The following is a 17187-nucleotide window of genomic DNA, read 5'->3' on the forward strand; positions in this document are numbered from 1 at the left end:
GACCCACTGCTTGGATGACATCACCGTATGCAAATCCATCTGCTGCAGGCCTTCCCCCAGGAATGCTTGCACTAGTTGATGCATTTGGTTTGTTGTTTGGGGGTGCTTCAGTATTAGGCAGCCTTCTGCCCTCCCATGTTCATCTGAAAATATGTGTTCTCCCTGCAGTTGTTGTCCCCAGATGAGAGTTCCCTTGTGCTGCCTCAGTTGAATCTCCTTTACTTGACAGAGATGTGCCTGAGCAGCGGCCCTCCCCAGCCCTATCCCAAATCATACTTATTTTGCATAGGAGATACCATGGTCATGAAGATTGTTCTCCAACGGTGAGGTTCATTCATTGCATTCTGGGTATGCTGACCCCTGTGATTTCCCCAAATGTGGGAAACTCGACTGCTTTATTTGTGGTAGTGGGGGACTGTGTTTGTGCTTTCCTCTGGTCAGCTCTGGTAAAAGTCAGATTTCTTTGTCTCAGATCTTCCTTTAGCCTTGTTCTTCTTTCGAGAGTTCCCTTGTGCTGCCTCAGTTGGATCTCCTTCACTTGACAGGGGGGTACCCGAGCAGCGACCCTCCCCAGCTCTAGCCCAACTTCTACTTACCTGGCAGGTGAGATACTATGATCATGTAGGTGCTTCTCCCAGGGCAAGGCTCACCCATTGCACTCTGGGTGTGCTGCTCCTGCGATTTCCCCAAATGTGGGAAACTTGACTGCATAATTTGTGTTTCCCCTGGTCGGCTCTCGTATAATTCAGATCTCTTTGTCTCAGGTCTCTCTCCAGCCTAGTTTGCTGTCTGTTTCAACTTCTCTTTTCTTGAGCCGCTCCCTTCTATGCCCTTGCGCACTATCCTGACTTCTCCCGTCTGCTTACTTTGTGCCTTCCAATGCACAATGCAAACTACAGGTAGTGCTGCAGGGCCCACACCCTTTTACTTGCCGTTCAGAGCTGCTCTGGAGCTGTTACAGTGCCCAGCTGCTGCAATAAATCAGCTTGAATGCTTCAGGGGATGGGGCATGGCCAACATGAGCCCCACACCAAAGGAGGGTGGGGTGTTTAATGCGAACTAGGGGTCATCCAAGCACCGCAAAAGGCCGCCATGCCCTGCACGCCCCTTTTCTCTTTTCATATGCAGATGAGGGTTGAAGCCAACTTTGACCCACTGCTTGGATGACATCACTGTATGCAAATCCGTCTTCTGCAGAACTTCCCCCAGGAATGCTTGCACTAGTTGTTGCATTTGGTTTGTTGTTTGGGGGTGCTTCAGTATTAGGCAGCCTTCTGCCCTCCCATGTTCATCTGAAAATATGTGTTCTCCCTGCAGTTGTTGTCCCCAGATGAGAGTTCCCTTGTGCTGCCTCAGTTGAATCTCCTTTACTTGACAGAGATGTGCATGAGCAGCGGCCCTCCCCAGCCCTATCCCAAATCATACTTATTTTGCATAGGAGATACCATGGTCATGAAGATTACTCTCCCAGGGTGAGGTTCATTCATTGCATTCTGGGTATGCTGACCCCTGTGATTTCCCCAAATGTGGGAAACGTGACTGCTTTATTTGTTGGTAGTGGGGGACTGTGTTTGTGTTTTCCTCTGATCTCTGGTAAAAGTCAGATTTCTTTGTTTCAGATCTTCCTCTAGCCTTGTTCTTCTTTCGAGAGTTTCCTTGTGCTGCCTCAGTTGGATCTCCTTCACTTGACAGGGGGGTGCCCGAGCAGCGACCCTCCCCAGCTCTAGCCCAACTCCTACTTACCTGCCAGGTGAGATACTATGATCATGAAGGTGCTTCTCCCAGGGCAAGGCTCACCCATTGCACTCTGGGTGTGCTGCCCCTGCGATTTCCCCAAATGTGGGAAACTTGACTGCATAATTTGTGTTTCCCCTGGTCAGGTCTCGTATAATTCAGATCTCTTTGTCTCAGGTCTCTCTCCAGCCTAGTTTGCTGTCTGTTTCCACTTCTCTTTTCTTGAGCCGCTCCCTTCTATGCCCTTGCGCACTATCCTGACTTCTCCTCCTTTCTGCTTACTTTGTGCCTTCCAACGCACAATGCGAACTACAGGTAGTGCTGCAGGGCCCACACCCTTTTACTTGCCTTACAGAGCAGCTCTGGAGCTGTTACAGTGCCCAGCTGCTGCAAGAAATCAGCTTGAATGCTTCAGGGGCTGGGGCATAGCCAACATGAGCCCCACACCGAAGGAGGGTGGAGGTGTTTAATGCAAACTAGGGGTCAGCCAAGTGCTGCAAAAGGCCACCATGCCCTGCACGCCCCTTTTCTCTTTTCATTTGCAGACGAGGGTTGAAGCCAACTTTGACCCACTGCTTGGATGACATCACCATATGCAAATCTATCTGCTGCAGGCCTTCCCCCAGGAATGCTTGCACTAGTTGTTGCATTTGGTTTGTTGTTTGGGGGTGCTTCAGTATTAGGCAGCCTTCTGCCCTCCCATGTTCATCTGAAAATATGTGTTCTCCCTGCAGTTGTTGTCCCCAGATGAGAGTTCCCTTGTGCTGCCTCAGTTGAATCTCCTTTACTTGACAGAGATGTGCCTGAGCAGCGGCCCTCCCCAGCCATATCCCAAATCATACTTATTTTGCATAGGAGATACCATTGTTATGAAGATTGTTCTCCCAGGGTGCGGTTCATTCATTGCACTCTGGGTATGCTGACCCCTGTGATTTCCCCAAATGTGGGAAACTCGACTGCATTATTTGTGGTAGTGGTGGACTGTGTTTGTGCTTTCCTCTGGTCAGCTCTGGTAAAAGTCAGATTTCTTTGTCTCAGATCTTCCTCTAGCCTTGTTCTTCTTTCGAGAGTTCCTTTGTGCTGCCTCAGTTGGATCTCCTTCACTTGACAGGGGGGTGCCCGAGCAGCGACCCTCCCCAGCTCTAGCCCAACTCCTACTTACCTGCCAGGTGAGATACTATGATCATGAAGGTGCTTCTCCAAGGGCAAGGCTCACCCATTGCACTCTGGGTGTGCTGCTCCTGCGATTTCCCCAAATGTGGGAAACTTGACTGCATAATTTGTGTTTCCCCTGGTCAGGTCTCGTATAATTCAGATATCTTTGTCTCAGGTCTCTCTCCAGCCTAGTTTGCTGTCTGTTTCCACTTCTCTTTTCTTGAGCCGCTCCCTTCTATGCCCTTGCGCACTATCCTGACTTCTCCTCCTTTCTGCTTACTTTGTGCCTTCCAACGCACAATGCGAACTACAGGTAGTGCTGCAGGGCCCACACCCTTTTACTTGCCTTACAGAGCAGCTCTGGAGCTGTTACAGTGCCCAGCTGCTGCAAGAAATCAGCTTGAATGCTTCAGGGGCTGGGGCATAGCCAACATGAGCCCCACACCGAAGGAGGGTGGAGGTGTTTAATGCAAACTAGGGGTCAGCCAAGTGCCGCAAAAGGCCACCATGCCCTGCACGCCCCTTTTCTCTTTTCATATGCAGACGAGGGTTGAAGCCAACTTTGACCCACTGCTTGGATGACATCACCATATGCAAATCTATCTGCTGCAGGCCTTCCCCCAGGAATGCTTGCACTAGTTGTTGCATTTGGTTTGTTGTTTGGGGGTGCTTCAGTATTAGGCAGCCTTCTGCCCTCCCATGTTCATCTGAAAATATGTGTTCTCCCTGCAGTTGTTGTCCCCAGATGAGAGTTCCCTTGTGCTGCCTCAGTTGAATCTCCTTTACTTGACAGAGATGTGCCTGAGCAGCGGCCCTCCCCAGCCATATCCCAAATCATACTTATTTTGCATAGGAGATACCATTGTTATGAAGATTGTTCTCCCAGGGTGCGGTTCATTCATTGCACTCTGGGTATGCTGACCCCTGTGATTTCCCCAAATGTGGGAAACTCGACTGCATTATTTGTGGTAGTGGTGGACTGTGTTTGTGCTTTCCTCTGGTCAGCTCTGGTAAAAGTCAGATTTCTTTGTCTCAGATCTTCCTCTAGCCTTGTTCTTCTTTCGAGAGTTCCTTTGTGCTGCCTCAGTTGGATCTCCTTCACTTGACAGGGGGGTGCCCGAGCAGCGACCCTCCCCAGCTCTAGCCCAACTCCTACTTACCTGCCAGGTGAGATACTATGATCATGAAGGTGCTTCTCCCAGGGCAAGGCTCACCCATTGCACTCTGGGTGTGCTGCCCCTGCAATTTCCCCAAATGTGGGAAACTTGACTGCATAATTTGTGTTTCCCCTGGTCGGCTCTCGTATAATTCAGATCTCTTTGTCTCAGGTCTCTCTCCAGCCTAGTTTGCTGTCTGTTTCCACTTCTCTTTTCTTGAGCCCCTCCCTTCTATACCCTTGTGCACTATCCTGACTTCTCCTCCCGTCTGCTTACTTTGTGCCTTCCAATGCACAATGCAAACTACAGGTAGTGCTGCAGGGCCCACACCCTTTTACTTGCCTTACAGAGCAGCTCTGGAGCTGTTACAGTGCCCAGCTGCTGCAAGAAATCAGCTTGAATGCTTCATGGGATGGGGCATGGCCAACATGAGCCCCACACCAAAGGAGGGTGGGGGTGTTTAATGCGATCTAGGGGTCATCCAAGCAGTGCAAAAGGCCGCCATGCCCTGCACGCCCCTTTTCTCTTTTCATATGCAGATGAGGGTTGAAGCCAACTTTGACCCACTGCTTGAATAACATCACCATATGCAAATCCATCTGCTGCAGGCCTTCCCCCAGGAATGCTTGCACTAGTTGTTGCATTTGGTTTGTTGTTTGGGGGTGCTTCAGTATTAGGCAGCCTTCTGCCCTCCCATGTTCATCTGAAAATATGTGTTCTCCCTGCATTTGTTGTCCCCAGATGAGAGTTCCCTTGTGCTGCCTCAGTTGAATTTCCTTTACTTGACAGAGATGTGCCTGAGCAGCGGCCCTCCCCAGCCCTATCCCAAATCATACTTATTTTGCATAGGAGACACCATGGTCATGAAGATTGTTCACCCAGGGTGAGGTTCATTCATTGCATTCTGGGTATGCTGACCCCTGTGATTTCCCCAAATGTGGGAAACTCGCCTGCATTATTTGTGGTAGTGGGGGACTGTGTTTGTGTTTTCCGCTGGTCAGCTCTGGTAAAAGTCAGATTTCTTTGTCTCAGATCTTCCTCTAGCCTTGTTCTTCTTTCGAGAGTTCCATTGTGCTGCCTCAGTTGGATCTCCTTCACTTGACAGGGGGGTGCCCGAGCAGCGACCCTCCCCAGCTCTAGCCCAACTCCTATTTACCTGCCAGGTGAGATACTATGATCTTGAAGGTGCTTCTCCCAGGGCAAGGCTCACCCATTGCACTCTGGGTGTGCTGCCCCTGCGATTTCCCCAAATGTGGGAAACTTGACTGCATAATTTGTGTTTCCCCTGGTCGGCTCTCGTATAATTCAGATCTCTTTGTCTCAGGTCTCTCTCCAGCCTAGTTTGCTGTCTGTTTCCACTTCTCTATTCTTGAGCCGCTCCCTTCTATGCCCTTGCGCACTATCCTGACTTCTCCCGTCTGCTTACTTTGTGCCTTCCAACGCACAATGCGAACTACAGGTAGTGCTGCAGGGCCCACACCCTTTTATTTGCCTTACAGAGCAGCTCTGGAGCTGTTACAGTGCCCAGCTGCTGCAAGAAATCAGCTTGAATGCTTCAGGGGCTGGGGCATAGTCAACATGAGCCCCACACCGAAGGAGGGTGGAGGTGTTTAATGCGAACTAGGGGTCATCCAAGCGCCGCAAAATGCCGCCATGCCCTGCATAACCCTTTTCTCTTTTCATATGCAGATGAGGGTTCCAGCCAACTTTGGCCCACTGCTTGGATGACATCACCGTATGCAAATTCGTCTCCTGCAGACCTTCCCCCAGGAATGCTTGTACTAGTTATTGCATATGGTTTGATATTTGATGGTGCTTCAGTATTAGGCAGCCTTCCGCCCTCCCATGTTCATCTGAAAAGATGTGGTCTCCCTGCAGTTGTTGTCCCCAGACGAGAGTTCCCTTGTGCTTCCTCAGTTGAATCTCCTTAACTTGACGGGGGAGGGGCTGCCCGAGCAGCCACCCTCCCCAGCCCTATCCCAACTCATACTTGTTTTGCATATGAGATCTCTATATCATGAAGATTGTTCTCACAGGGTGAGGTTCATCCATTATATTTTAAAATAGGAAGGTTCAAATTACATATTTGAATTGCATCTATGTGCTGGATTCAAATGTCCCCCCCCTTCCTTTCTCAATTGTGCCCATCAGCAGCTATTCTAAGGTTGCTGCCAATGGGTGTGACACATTAATTTCTTCTGTGGGGTACACTGGACTCCACAAGGATTCACATTGGGGTGTAGAGTAGGATCTTGATCTGAGGCACCAACCGGCTCAAAGCTTTTGACTGTTCCCAAGATGCTCAGCGCATTCTCCTCTATAACCCCGCTTCCATGAACAGGGAGCTCAGTTTGTAGTTGTTGCCTTCAGTAGCAGGCCACTTAACAGGGGCCTGCCTCAAGCAGCCTATTCTTAGCTATTAATTTTGACAAGAAAAGAAGAACTTTTTTTATGAGAATCTACAAGGGCTGCAGCAGGCTAGGTCTAATAGACATCTTTACTGCAGCTTCATCACTCCCAGCGGCACTGTATACTCCCGTGCCCTGGTTGCTGGGTCACTGCAGCGGAGGCTCCGGTTTCTTCCTAAGGTCAGTCACACACAATGTAACACCCCGGTATAACAAGTGTGTAAACTATGTGGAACAGGTCAGGGATACCTTGATGGACTATTCCTCCTTCAGCAGCAGCTCTTCTCTATTCCTGGCAGAGAGGCAAGGTTTCCCCAGACACAAAGAAAGGCAGGCAGGGCTTTGTATGAAAGAATAAATGGTTTACCACATAACTCAGAAAAGGAACTGATTACAGTAGGGAAGGGAAAGATTTGATTCAAGCAACTTAAACACAGACACCATATACACTTTAAGTCATTACACAAATGGTAATATAACTAAATCTGAGATTAATACTATGTTGCTTAGTAATAGAAATCAACTTATGCAGACAATATTTAAGTCCCAGATAACATTGGTGTCACTGCAGGGAGTCTCTATGTGCACGTTGGGGCCCGGTTATGTTGTTACATAGTTATATGCAGCTATTGTCTCCTTTAGCTGTGAACAAAATATTGTAGCTCTGTGTAGTAAAGATGATTGTTTAAAACAAACTGGAGCTGCTTCCCATGTAAATCGCTGCATAGGTATAGTAAATATAGGATAATGTCCTTTGCAGTGGAGTAGGTTTCAGTATAAATATGGATTTATCTCACCCAGTCAATAGATGTTTCTGAGGCAGTTTCCCCTCAGATGTAGGCCAGTCAGCATTGGTATAAAGGCTTTATACTCTCCTGTCTCTGACACTTGCTGTGCACTCTCTTGGCTGAGAGTGTCATGGCGTTCTTACTTGTTAATTGCTGCACTTCCACTGCTGTATTTTGCACTACTGCTTACTCTCTCATGCAATTTTCAGCTTATTTGTCTCCCCTCTCTCAGCTGCTCATCTCTGCGTAATGGCGTCGCCAGCTCTTTCCTCACCATGGCTCCAACTGACTTCTCAAACTGCTGTTCAATTTTCTTTTAAATAAACTTTATTTAAAATGGCACAGGCAACTACACTGTTGTCAAAAATGTCCTTGTTGTTATGGGATATCACACGTGCCCCCCCCCAAAACATGCGTGTCCTCACGCATTTTGGTTTTATCCCTATATAAACTTCTCACTATATCCAGTCACATTCATTAGTGAACACAGATTATGTCTGAAACATTAACATTTATCAACATTTTTAACATCAGTATCTGATAGGTATAATTCCTTTTGTGCTATAGTACATTAACACATGCTCCTGGAGCAATCGGTTGAAATCTGGACAGTATATGGTCTTGAAAAGTTTGTCTAGGAAACCTCAACCCCCCTGCCATGGATGAGTATTGAACTCTTTCTAAACTGTCTTTGGGACATGCTGTACAAAACTGCAGCTGACTATGGTGGTTTTCTGTTTTGCAAGCCCTAGTCTTCTTGCCTCCTTGTCGGTGACAAACCACCTTAGTCTGCTGTAAATACATTTTATGAGCCTCTTCCATTCCATCTTGGGATTCAGTATCACAGCTGGTTTGGGACAATGGATTCTGGAGAGAAAGAGGCAGCAAGGTTCTTCTTACAGAACAGGTTGGACAGTTTCGGCACCATCTCTTGATGTCTTCCCTCATTTCAACCCAAAAGAACTTTTTCCAGATGCTTGTTTCCATCCTTTTGCACCCAGGGTGACCTGACTTGTCGTGATATTCTTCAAGCACATAACAAGCACTTTGTCTTGGAATTACAAGTTGACTGATCCTATAATGAGTATTAGGATCCACACTACATCGAACCAACTGTCCTTTCTCTTCAAACAGCCTTTCTCGCTGTCTCAACAACTTCAGGAGTTCTGGCGAGGATTCTTGCCTTTGTCGCTTGGTCAGGTATTTCCCAATCTTCAGTAAGGCTTTGAGGTGTCTTATCATCTGACTTTTATCTTGCAGGTGGTCAAAACTGGTTCCTTGAATAGGTTGCTCACAGTTTCTAGAACTGGATGCTATATTATTCATGCCTAACATTGAAGCATTCTTTCGGATAATCTGGACACTGGAGATGGGCATTTCTATCATTATTTGGCTAGCCTTATTTTTTTCATGTTCCTCTCTTACAGATAATTCTGTTATCATTCTTCCCTTTTGTTTGGCTATCCCAGGTTGAAGGCCTTGTTTCTCCTGGAGCTTGTCAGTTTGAAACTCTCCTTGGAGTGCTGCTACGAGCTCCTCACAGCAGTTCCGCAACACATTCATGCCCACTATCACTGGAGGCAATCCATCATCTTGGGCAGTGGTGATGATGAAGCCTTGCTGTGGTAGCACTGTTCGTCCGATTTGAATTTCAGCTTCCCAGTATCCTTTGCAAGGGATGCAGTGCCCATTGCTTGCAATCGGGTTTATCAATGTGGAAGTTGACGGAAACATCTGTTCCTCAGTCCAATGCTGCTCAAACTGTGTTGCTTGTATTGTGGTCACTTGTGATCCAGTGTCTAAGAGAGCGGGCATTGAGACTCCATTGATGCAAACTTGAACCACCGGGCATTGGCTAACATAACGGGTTAACCACATGAATTTGGAGTTTAAATGATCTGGCTGCTCAAATTCTCTCTTAATTTGTCCGCTTCCTTCACAGCTTTGAAAAATGGGTCGCCTTTGGGAGGCAAAGTGGCTGGAAAAAAGTGTCTCCCTGTTTCTATGTAGGTCCCATTGGGAACTGTTCAGTGGTCTCCTCTCCTGGCACCATTCCATTTCTTCATGGAGCAGTGCCTGCTGTCTCTTCAGAATCTGCAGGTCTCTGCGCATCTCTGTCACACCACGTGTCAGTTCAGCCAGCAGACTTCGTAACTCACTAGAAGAGTCAAATATGCATGTCTTTGAACATGGCACTGTCACTCCTTTTACTGTAGGTGGGTAAGTAGCTCCTTTAAAACTTGACTCCTGGGCATCAGAATTCTCTTGATACCGTGGCATCTCTGGAATAGACTCTTGTGGAACAGCCCCTGAAGTAAGACTGGAGCCTAGAACTTTAATCGCAGCCTCTTTAAAATCCAGGAATGTGCTTCCAGGCTTCTGCAATCTCAATAGTCGCAGCTGAGTTTTTACAAATTCGCCCCTTGCAACTTCAGTGAACTGGTCCAATAACATTTTCTCTTTGTCATGCACTTCCTCAGGGTCTGCTTGCTGAACATCTCTGAGTGCTTCCTGAAAGCTGAGGGCATAGCCCCGTAGTGACTCTCCTGGTTGTTGCTTTCGAGCAAAGAAGTGCATTTTAAGTTCTGACACTGTCCTTGTGTCAAATGTGGTAGCAAGCCTGTTGAGGATCTGGTCCACAGTCTTCTTCTCTTCAGTAGGCCAGGAAGTAACCTCTCTAAGTGCAAGCCCTTTCAACTGTCCCATCAAGATCTCCACCTTTTGCTGCTCTTTCAGCGGGTACAGACGAAACAAAGACTGCAGTAGTATCCTCATCAGTTTATTTTTGTCAATTACCATTTTAATAATCGGGTAAAGAAAATTAAGTGGATTTTTGAAAGAAAACAATACTGTCAATATACTATTAAAACAAATTAAAATGGTAAAAGTTATTGTACTTTAAGTAAAAATAAAAGAGCAAAAATATCAATCCCAGTTTTGGATTACTTTAATTAACAAAAAAAAATGCATATAGCAGAGGATAGTTTCAATCTGCCTACCTCTGGGCTATGGACCCAGCATGCTTCCATTACAGTACTCTGCTGCACATGTAATTGCAAGAGATCCTGAAGCACTCACTCATCATGGGAAAGTACCAATGTGTTTCTTCATTGGTTGATGGAAGAAACATCTTACAAAAACTCTCCAGATTATTGACTATTTAAAGTTTTTCTTGGAAACGTTCTAGATGAATGCTTATCAGCCTTTGTCAGTATGTACTTTTGCAAAGTGTCGCTGTGGCGCAATCAGTTAGTGTGTAAGGCTATTAACCAAAAGGTTGGTGGTTCAATCCCACCCAGGGACGTAATTGACCTTGTTATCAGATTTTGGTGATCTTTAAGTAGACAAGTCAAAATTTCAAAAACCCCTCTTATGGTGTAGGGTACCTGGCCTTCTCTGATGTAATCAGAGTTAGATTTGATTCAGTGATTTTATAAAAACAGCTAGGAAGCACAATTTAGCAGTGGTTTGCAGAGAAAAAGAAATATGCTGGCAAAAAAATCCAATTGAGTGATTAAACAGCTCTTCATTTTCTGGCTTTACTTTTATGCTAACAAATTTGTTCTCTGAAAAGTGTCCACAAAGCCAAATATCTGATTAACATCTTTGTAGGGATGGTTTTTCACCTATTACTAAATTAAACTTGCTTCATTGGAAAGGCAGCAAGATGCATCCTCATTTCAATATCTACTGAAATAATACAGGTTGACACCAGGAAACATTAACGCCACTGCATCCTTGCTGCTTTCTCATGTGGAAGTCTGTTTAATGTGAAAACAAGGTGATATCTAATTAGCACACAGGTAAGGAATTAAGAAAATCTTTATTTAAGGGTGAAGATGTTTCTCACAAAATCGTTGCCCCAATGCATCATTGAAATTCAAGCTGGAAAGATGATTTTAATATATCACTTGTACATTTTGTATTGCTCTTCTGGTGACAATGTAGTTTGTTTTTGTCAATTACCATTTTAATAATAGGGTAAAGAAAATTAAGTGGATTTTTGAAAGAAAACAATACTGTCAATATACTATTAAAACAAATTAAAATGGTAAAAGTTATTGTACTTTAAGTAAAAATAAAAGCTAAAATATCAATCCCAGTTTTGGATTACTTTAATGAACAAAAAAAAATGCATATAGCAAAGGATAGTTTCAATCTGCCTACCTCTGGGTTATGGACCCAGCATGCTTCCATTACAGTACTCTGCTGCACATGTAAGTGCAAGAGATCCTGAAGCACTCACTCATCATGCGAAAGTACCAATGTGTTTCTTCATTGGTTGCTGGAAGAAACATCTTACAAAAACTCTCCAGATTATTGACTTTTTAAAGTTTTTCTAGGAAACGTTCTAGATGAATGCTTATTAGTCTTTGTCAGTATTTACTTTTTGCAAAGTGTCTCTGTGGCGCAATCGGTTAGTGTGTTCAGCTATTAATCAAAAGGTTGGTGGTTCAATCCCACCCAGGGACGTGATTGACCTTGTGATCAGATTTTGGTGATATTTAAGTAGACAAGTCAAAATTGCAAACCCCCTCTTATGGTGTAGGGTACCTGGCCTTCTCTGATGTAATCAGAGTTAGATTTGATTCAGTGATTTTATAAAAACAGCTAGGAAGCACAATTTAGCAGTGGGTTGCTGAGAAAAAGAAATATGCTGGCAAAAAAATCCAATTGAGTGATTAAACAGCTCTTCATTTTCTGGCTTTATTTTTATGCTAACAAATTTGTTCTCTGAAAAGTGTCCACAAAGCCAAGTTTCTGATTAACACCTTTGTAGGGATGGTTTTTCACCTATTACTAAATTAAACTTGCTTCATTGGAAAGGCAGCAAGATGCATCCTCATTTGAATATCTACTGAAATAATACAGGTTGACACCAGGAAACATTAACGCCACTGCATCCTTGCTGCTTTCTCATGTGGAAGTCTGTTTAATGTGAAAACAAGGTGATATCTAATTAGCACACAGGTAAGGAATTAAGAAAATCTTTATTTAAGGGTGAAGATGTTTCTCACAAAATCGTTGCCCCAATGCATCATTGAAATTCAAGCTGGAAAGATGATTTTAATATATCACTTGTACATTTTGTATTGCTCTTCTGGTGACAATGTAGTTTGTTTTTGTCAATTACCATTTTAATAATCGGGTAAAGAAAATTAAGTGGATTTTTGAAAGAAAACAATACTGTCAATATACTATTAAAACAAATGAAAATGGTAAAAGTTATTGTACTTTAAGTAAAAATAAAAGAGCAAAAATATCAATCCCAGTTTTGGATTACTTTAATTAACAAAAAAAAACGCATATAGCAGAGGATAGTTTCAATCTGCCTACCTCTGGGCTATGGACCCAGCATGCTTCCATTACAGTACTCTGCTGCACATGTAATTGCAAGAGATCCTGAAGTACTCACTCATCATGGGAAAGTACCAATGTGTTTCTTCATTGGTTGATGGAAGAAACATCTTACAAAAACTCTCCAGATTATTGACTATTTAAAGTTTTTCTAGGAAACGTTCTAGATGAATGCTTATTAGCCTTTGTCAGTATGTACTTTTGCAAAGTGTCGCTGTGGCGCAATCAGTTAGTGTGTACGGCTATTAACCAAAAGGTTGGTGGTTCAATCCCACCCAGGGATGTAATTGACCTTGTTATCAGATTTTGGTGATCTTTAAGTAGACAAGTCAAAATTTCAAAAACCCCTGTTATGGTGTAGGGTACCTGGCCTTCTCTGATGTAATCAGAGTTAGATTTGATTCAGTGATTTTATAAAAACAGCTAGGAAGCACAATTTAGCAGCGGTTTGCAGAGAAAAAGAAATATGCTGGCAAAAAAATCCAATTGAGTGATTAAACAGCTCTTCATTTTCTGGCTTTATTTTTATGCTAACAAATTTGTTCTCTGAAAAGTGTCCACAAAGCCAAGTATCTGATTAACATCTTTGTAGGGATGGTTTTTCACCTATTGCTAAATTAAACTTGCTTTATTGGAAAGGCAGCAAGATGCATCCTCATTTCAATATCTACGGAAATAATACAGGTTGACACCAGGAAACATTAACGCCACTGCATCCTTGCTGCTTTCTCATGTGGAAGTCTGTTTAATGTGAAAACAAGGTGATATCTAATTAGCACACAGGTAAGGAATTAAGAAAATCTTTATTTAAGGGTGAAGATGTTTCTCACAAAATCGTTGCCCCAATGCATCATTGAAATTCAAGCTGGAAAGATGATTTTAATATATCACTTGTACATTTTGTATTGCTCTTCTGGTGACAATGTAGTTTGTTTTTGTCAATTACCATTTTAATAATAGGGTAAAGAAAATTAAGTGGATTTTTGAAAGAAAACAATACTGTCAATATACTATTAAAACAAATTAAAATGGTAAAAGTTATTGTACTTTAAGTAAAAATAAAAGAGCAAAAATATCAATCCCAGTTTTGGATTACTTTAATTAACAAAAAAAAAAATGCATATAGCAGAGGATAGTTTCAATCTGCCTACCTCTGGGTTAAGGGGCCCAGCATGCTTCCATTGCAGTACTCTGCTGCACATGTAAGTGCAAGAGATTCTGAAGCACTCACTCATCATGGGAAAGTACCAATGTGTTTCTTCATTGGTTGATGGAAGAAACATCTTACAAAAACTCTCCAGATTATTGACTTTTTAAAGTTTTCTAGGAAACGTTCTAGATGAATGCTTATTAGCCTTTGTCAGTATGTACTTTTGCAAAGTGTCTCTGTGGTGCAATCGGTTAGTGTGTTTGGTTATTAACCAAAGGGTTGGTGGTTCAATCCCACCCAGGGATGTTATTGACCTTGTCATCAGATTTTGGTGATCTTTAAGTAGACAAGTCAAAATTTCAAACCCCCTCTTATGGTGTAGGGTACCTGGCCTACTCTGATGTAATCAGAGTTAGATTTGATTAAGTGATTTTATCAAAAAACAGCTAGGAAGCACAATTTAGCAGTGGTTTGCAGAGAAAATGAAATATGCTGGCAGAAAAATCCAATTGAGTGATTAAACAGCTCTTCATTTTCTGGCTTTATTTTTATGCTAACTAATTTATTCTCTGAAAAGTGTCCACAAAGCCAAGTATCGGATTAACATCTTTGTAGGGATGGTTTTTCACCTATTACTAAATTAAACTTGCTTCATTGGAAAGGCAGCAAGATGCATCCTCATTTCAATATCTACTGAAATAATACAGGTTGACACCAGGAAACATTAACGCCACTGCATCCTTGCTGCTTTCTCATGTGGAAGTCTGTTTAATGTGAAAACAAGGTGATATCTAATTAGCACACAGGTAAGGAATTAAGAAAATCTTTATTTAAGGGTAAGATGTTTCTCACAAAATCGTTGCCCCAATGCATCATTGAAATTCAAGCTGGAAAGATGATTTTAATATATCACTTGTACATTTTGTATTGCTCTTCTGGTGACAATGTAGTTTGTTTTTGTCAATTACCATTTTAATAATCGGGTAAAGAAAATTAAGTGGATTTTTGAAAGAAAACAATACTGTCTATATACTATTAAAACAAATTAAAAAGGTAAAAGTTATTGTACTTTAAGTAAAATAAAAAGAGCAAAAATATCAATCCCAGTTTTGGATTACTTTAATTAACAAAAAAAAAATGCATATAGCAGAGGATAATTTCAATCTGCCTACCTCTGGGTTATGGACCCAGCATGCTTCCATTACAGTACTCTGCTGCACATGTAAGTGCAAGAGATCCTGAAGCACTCACTCATCATGGGAAAGTACCAATGTGTTTCTTCATTGGTTGATGGAAGAAACATCTTACAAAAACTCTCCAGATTATTGACTATTTAAAGTTTTTCTAGGAAACGTTCTAGATGAATGCTTATTAGCCTTTGTCAGTATGTACTTTCACAAAGTGTCGCTGTAGCGCAATCAGTTAGTGTGTACGGCTATTAACCAAAAAGTTGGTGGTTCAATCCCACCCAGGGACGTAATTGACCTTGTGATCAGATTTTGGTGATATTTAAGTAGACAAGTCAAAATTTCAAACCCTCTCTTATGGTGTAGGGTACCTGGCCTACTCTGATGTAATCAGTTAGATTTGATTAAGTGATTTTATAAAAAAAACAGCTAGGAAGCACAATTTAGCAGTGGTTTGCAGAGAAAAAGAAATATGCTGGCAGAAAAATCCAATTGAGTGATTAAACAGCTCTTCATTTTCTGGCTTTATTTTTATGCTAACAAATTTGTTCTCTGAAAAGAGTCCACAAAGCCAAGTATCTGATTAACACCTTTGTAGGGATGGTTTTTCACCTATTACTAAATTAAACATGCTTCATTGGAAAGGCAGCAAGATGCATCCTCATTTCAATATCTACTGAAATAATACAGGTTGACACCAGGAAACATTAACGCCACTGCATCCTTGCTGCTTTCTCATGTGGAAGTCTGTTTAATGTGAAAACAAGGTGATATCTAATTAGCACACAGGTAAGGAATTAAGAAAATCTTTATTTAAGGGTGAAGAGGTTTCTCACAAAATCGTTGCCCCAATGCATCATTGAAATTCAAGCTGGAAAGATGATTTTAATATATCACTTGTACATTTTGTATTGCTCTTCTGGTGACAATGTAGTTTGTTTTTGTCAATTACCATTTGAATAATAGGGTAAAGAAAATTAAGTGGATTTTTGAAAGAAAACAATACTGTCAATATACTATTAAAACAAATTAAAATAATAAAAGTTATTGTACTTTAAGTAAAAATAAAAGAGCAAAAATATCAATCCCAGTTTTGGATTACTTTAATTAACAAAAAAAAAATGCATATAGCAGAGGATAGTTTCAATCTGCCTACCTCTGGGTTATGGGCCCAGCATGCTTCCATTGCAGTACTCTGCTGCACATGTAAGTGCAAGAGATCCTGAAGCACTCACTCATCATGGGAAAGTACCAATGTGTTTCTTCATTGGTTGATGGAAGAAACATCTTACAAAAACTCTCCAGATTATTGACTTTTTAAAGTTTTTCTAGGAAACGTTCTAGATGAATGCTTATTAGCCTTTGTCAGTATATACTTTTGCAATGTGTCTCTGTGGCGCAATCAGTTAGCGTGTTCGGTTATTAACCAAAAGGTTGGTGGTTCAATCCTACCCAGGGACGTAATTTACCTTGTTATCAGATTTTGGTGATCTTTAAGTAGACAAGTCAAAATTTCAAACCCCCTCTTATGGTGTAGGGTACCTGGCCTTCTCTGATGTAATCAGAGTTAGATTTGATTAAGTGATTTTATAAAAGAACAGCTAGGAAGCACAACTTAGCAGTGGGTTGCAGAGAAAAAGAAATACGCTTGCAGAAAAATCCAATTGAGTGATTAAACAGCTCTTCATTTTCTGGCTTTATTTTTATGCTAACAAATTTGTTCTCTGAAAAGTGTCCACAAAGCCAAGTATCTGATTAACACCTTTGTAGGGATGGTTTTTCACCTATTACTAAATTAAACTTGCTTCATTGGAAAGGCAGCAAGTGATGTCATCCAAGCAGTGGGTCAAAGTTGGCTTCATCCCTCGTCTGCTTATGAAAAGAGAAAAGGGATATGCAGGGCATGGCGGCCTTTTGCGACGCTTGGATGACCCCTAGTTCGCAATAAACACCCCCACCCTCCTTCGGTGTGGGGCTCATGTTGGCCATGCCCCAGCCCCTAAAGCATTCAAGCTGATTTCTTGCAGCAGCTGGGTACTGTAATAGCTCCAGAGCTGCTCTGTAAGGCAAGTAAAAGGGTGTGGGCCCTGCAGCACTACCTGTAGTTTGCATTGTGCATTGGAAGGCACAAAGTAAGCAGACGGGAGGAGAAGTCAGGATAGTGCACAAGGTTATAGAAGGGATGGGCTCAAGAAAAGAGAAGTGGAAACAGACAGCATACTAGGCTGGAGAGAGACCTGAGACAAAGAG

General features: G+C 42.6%; 10 non-coding genes across 10 annotated transcripts; all 10 read left to right on the top strand.

Annotated features, from left to right (window-relative positions):
- Positions 1-272: 272 nt before the first annotated feature.
- LOC135033290 (U1 spliceosomal RNA) lies at positions 273-436 on the top strand. The gene has a single exon (XR_010228680.1). It is a non-coding gene; the product is annotated as a U1 spliceosomal RNA (small nuclear RNA).
- A 152-nt stretch (positions 437-588) lies between these two features.
- Positions 589-751, top strand: LOC135033315 (U1 spliceosomal RNA). The gene has a single exon (XR_010228704.1). It is a non-coding gene; the product is annotated as a U1 spliceosomal RNA (small nuclear RNA).
- Positions 752-1421: 670 nt separating this feature from the next.
- LOC135033363 (U1 spliceosomal RNA) lies at positions 1422-1586 on the top strand. The gene has a single exon (XR_010228743.1). It is a non-coding gene; the product is annotated as a U1 spliceosomal RNA (small nuclear RNA).
- A 149-nt stretch (positions 1587-1735) lies between these two features.
- On the top strand, positions 1736-1898 carry LOC135033326 (U1 spliceosomal RNA). Its single transcript, XR_010228715.1, has one exon. It is a non-coding gene; the product is annotated as a U1 spliceosomal RNA (small nuclear RNA).
- A 674-nt stretch (positions 1899-2572) lies between these two features.
- LOC135033284 (U1 spliceosomal RNA) lies at positions 2573-2736 on the top strand. The gene has a single exon (XR_010228674.1). It is a non-coding gene; the product is annotated as a U1 spliceosomal RNA (small nuclear RNA).
- Positions 2737-2888: 152 nt separating this feature from the next.
- On the top strand, positions 2889-3051 carry LOC135033367 (U1 spliceosomal RNA). The gene has a single exon (XR_010228747.1). It is a non-coding gene; the product is annotated as a U1 spliceosomal RNA (small nuclear RNA).
- Positions 3052-3725: 674 nt separating this feature from the next.
- Positions 3726-3889, top strand: LOC135033285 (U1 spliceosomal RNA). Its single transcript, XR_010228675.1, has one exon. It is a non-coding gene; the product is annotated as a U1 spliceosomal RNA (small nuclear RNA).
- A 152-nt stretch (positions 3890-4041) lies between these two features.
- Positions 4042-4204, top strand: LOC135033322 (U1 spliceosomal RNA). Its single transcript, XR_010228711.1, has one exon. It is a non-coding gene; the product is annotated as a U1 spliceosomal RNA (small nuclear RNA).
- Positions 4205-4878: 674 nt separating this feature from the next.
- LOC135033297 (U1 spliceosomal RNA) lies at positions 4879-5042 on the top strand. Its single transcript, XR_010228687.1, has one exon. It is a non-coding gene; the product is annotated as a U1 spliceosomal RNA (small nuclear RNA).
- Positions 5043-5194: 152 nt separating this feature from the next.
- Positions 5195-5357, top strand: LOC135033380 (U1 spliceosomal RNA). Its single transcript, XR_010228754.1, has one exon. It is a non-coding gene; the product is annotated as a U1 spliceosomal RNA (small nuclear RNA).
- The last annotated feature ends 11830 nt before the right edge of the window (positions 5358-17187 follow it).

Source organism: Pseudophryne corroboree, unplaced genomic scaffold, assembly GCF_028390025.1.
Source record: "Pseudophryne corroboree isolate aPseCor3 unplaced genomic scaffold, aPseCor3.hap2 scaffold_571, whole genome shotgun sequence".
NCBI classification, from domain to species: domain Eukaryota; kingdom Metazoa; phylum Chordata; class Amphibia; order Anura; family Myobatrachidae; genus Pseudophryne; species Pseudophryne corroboree.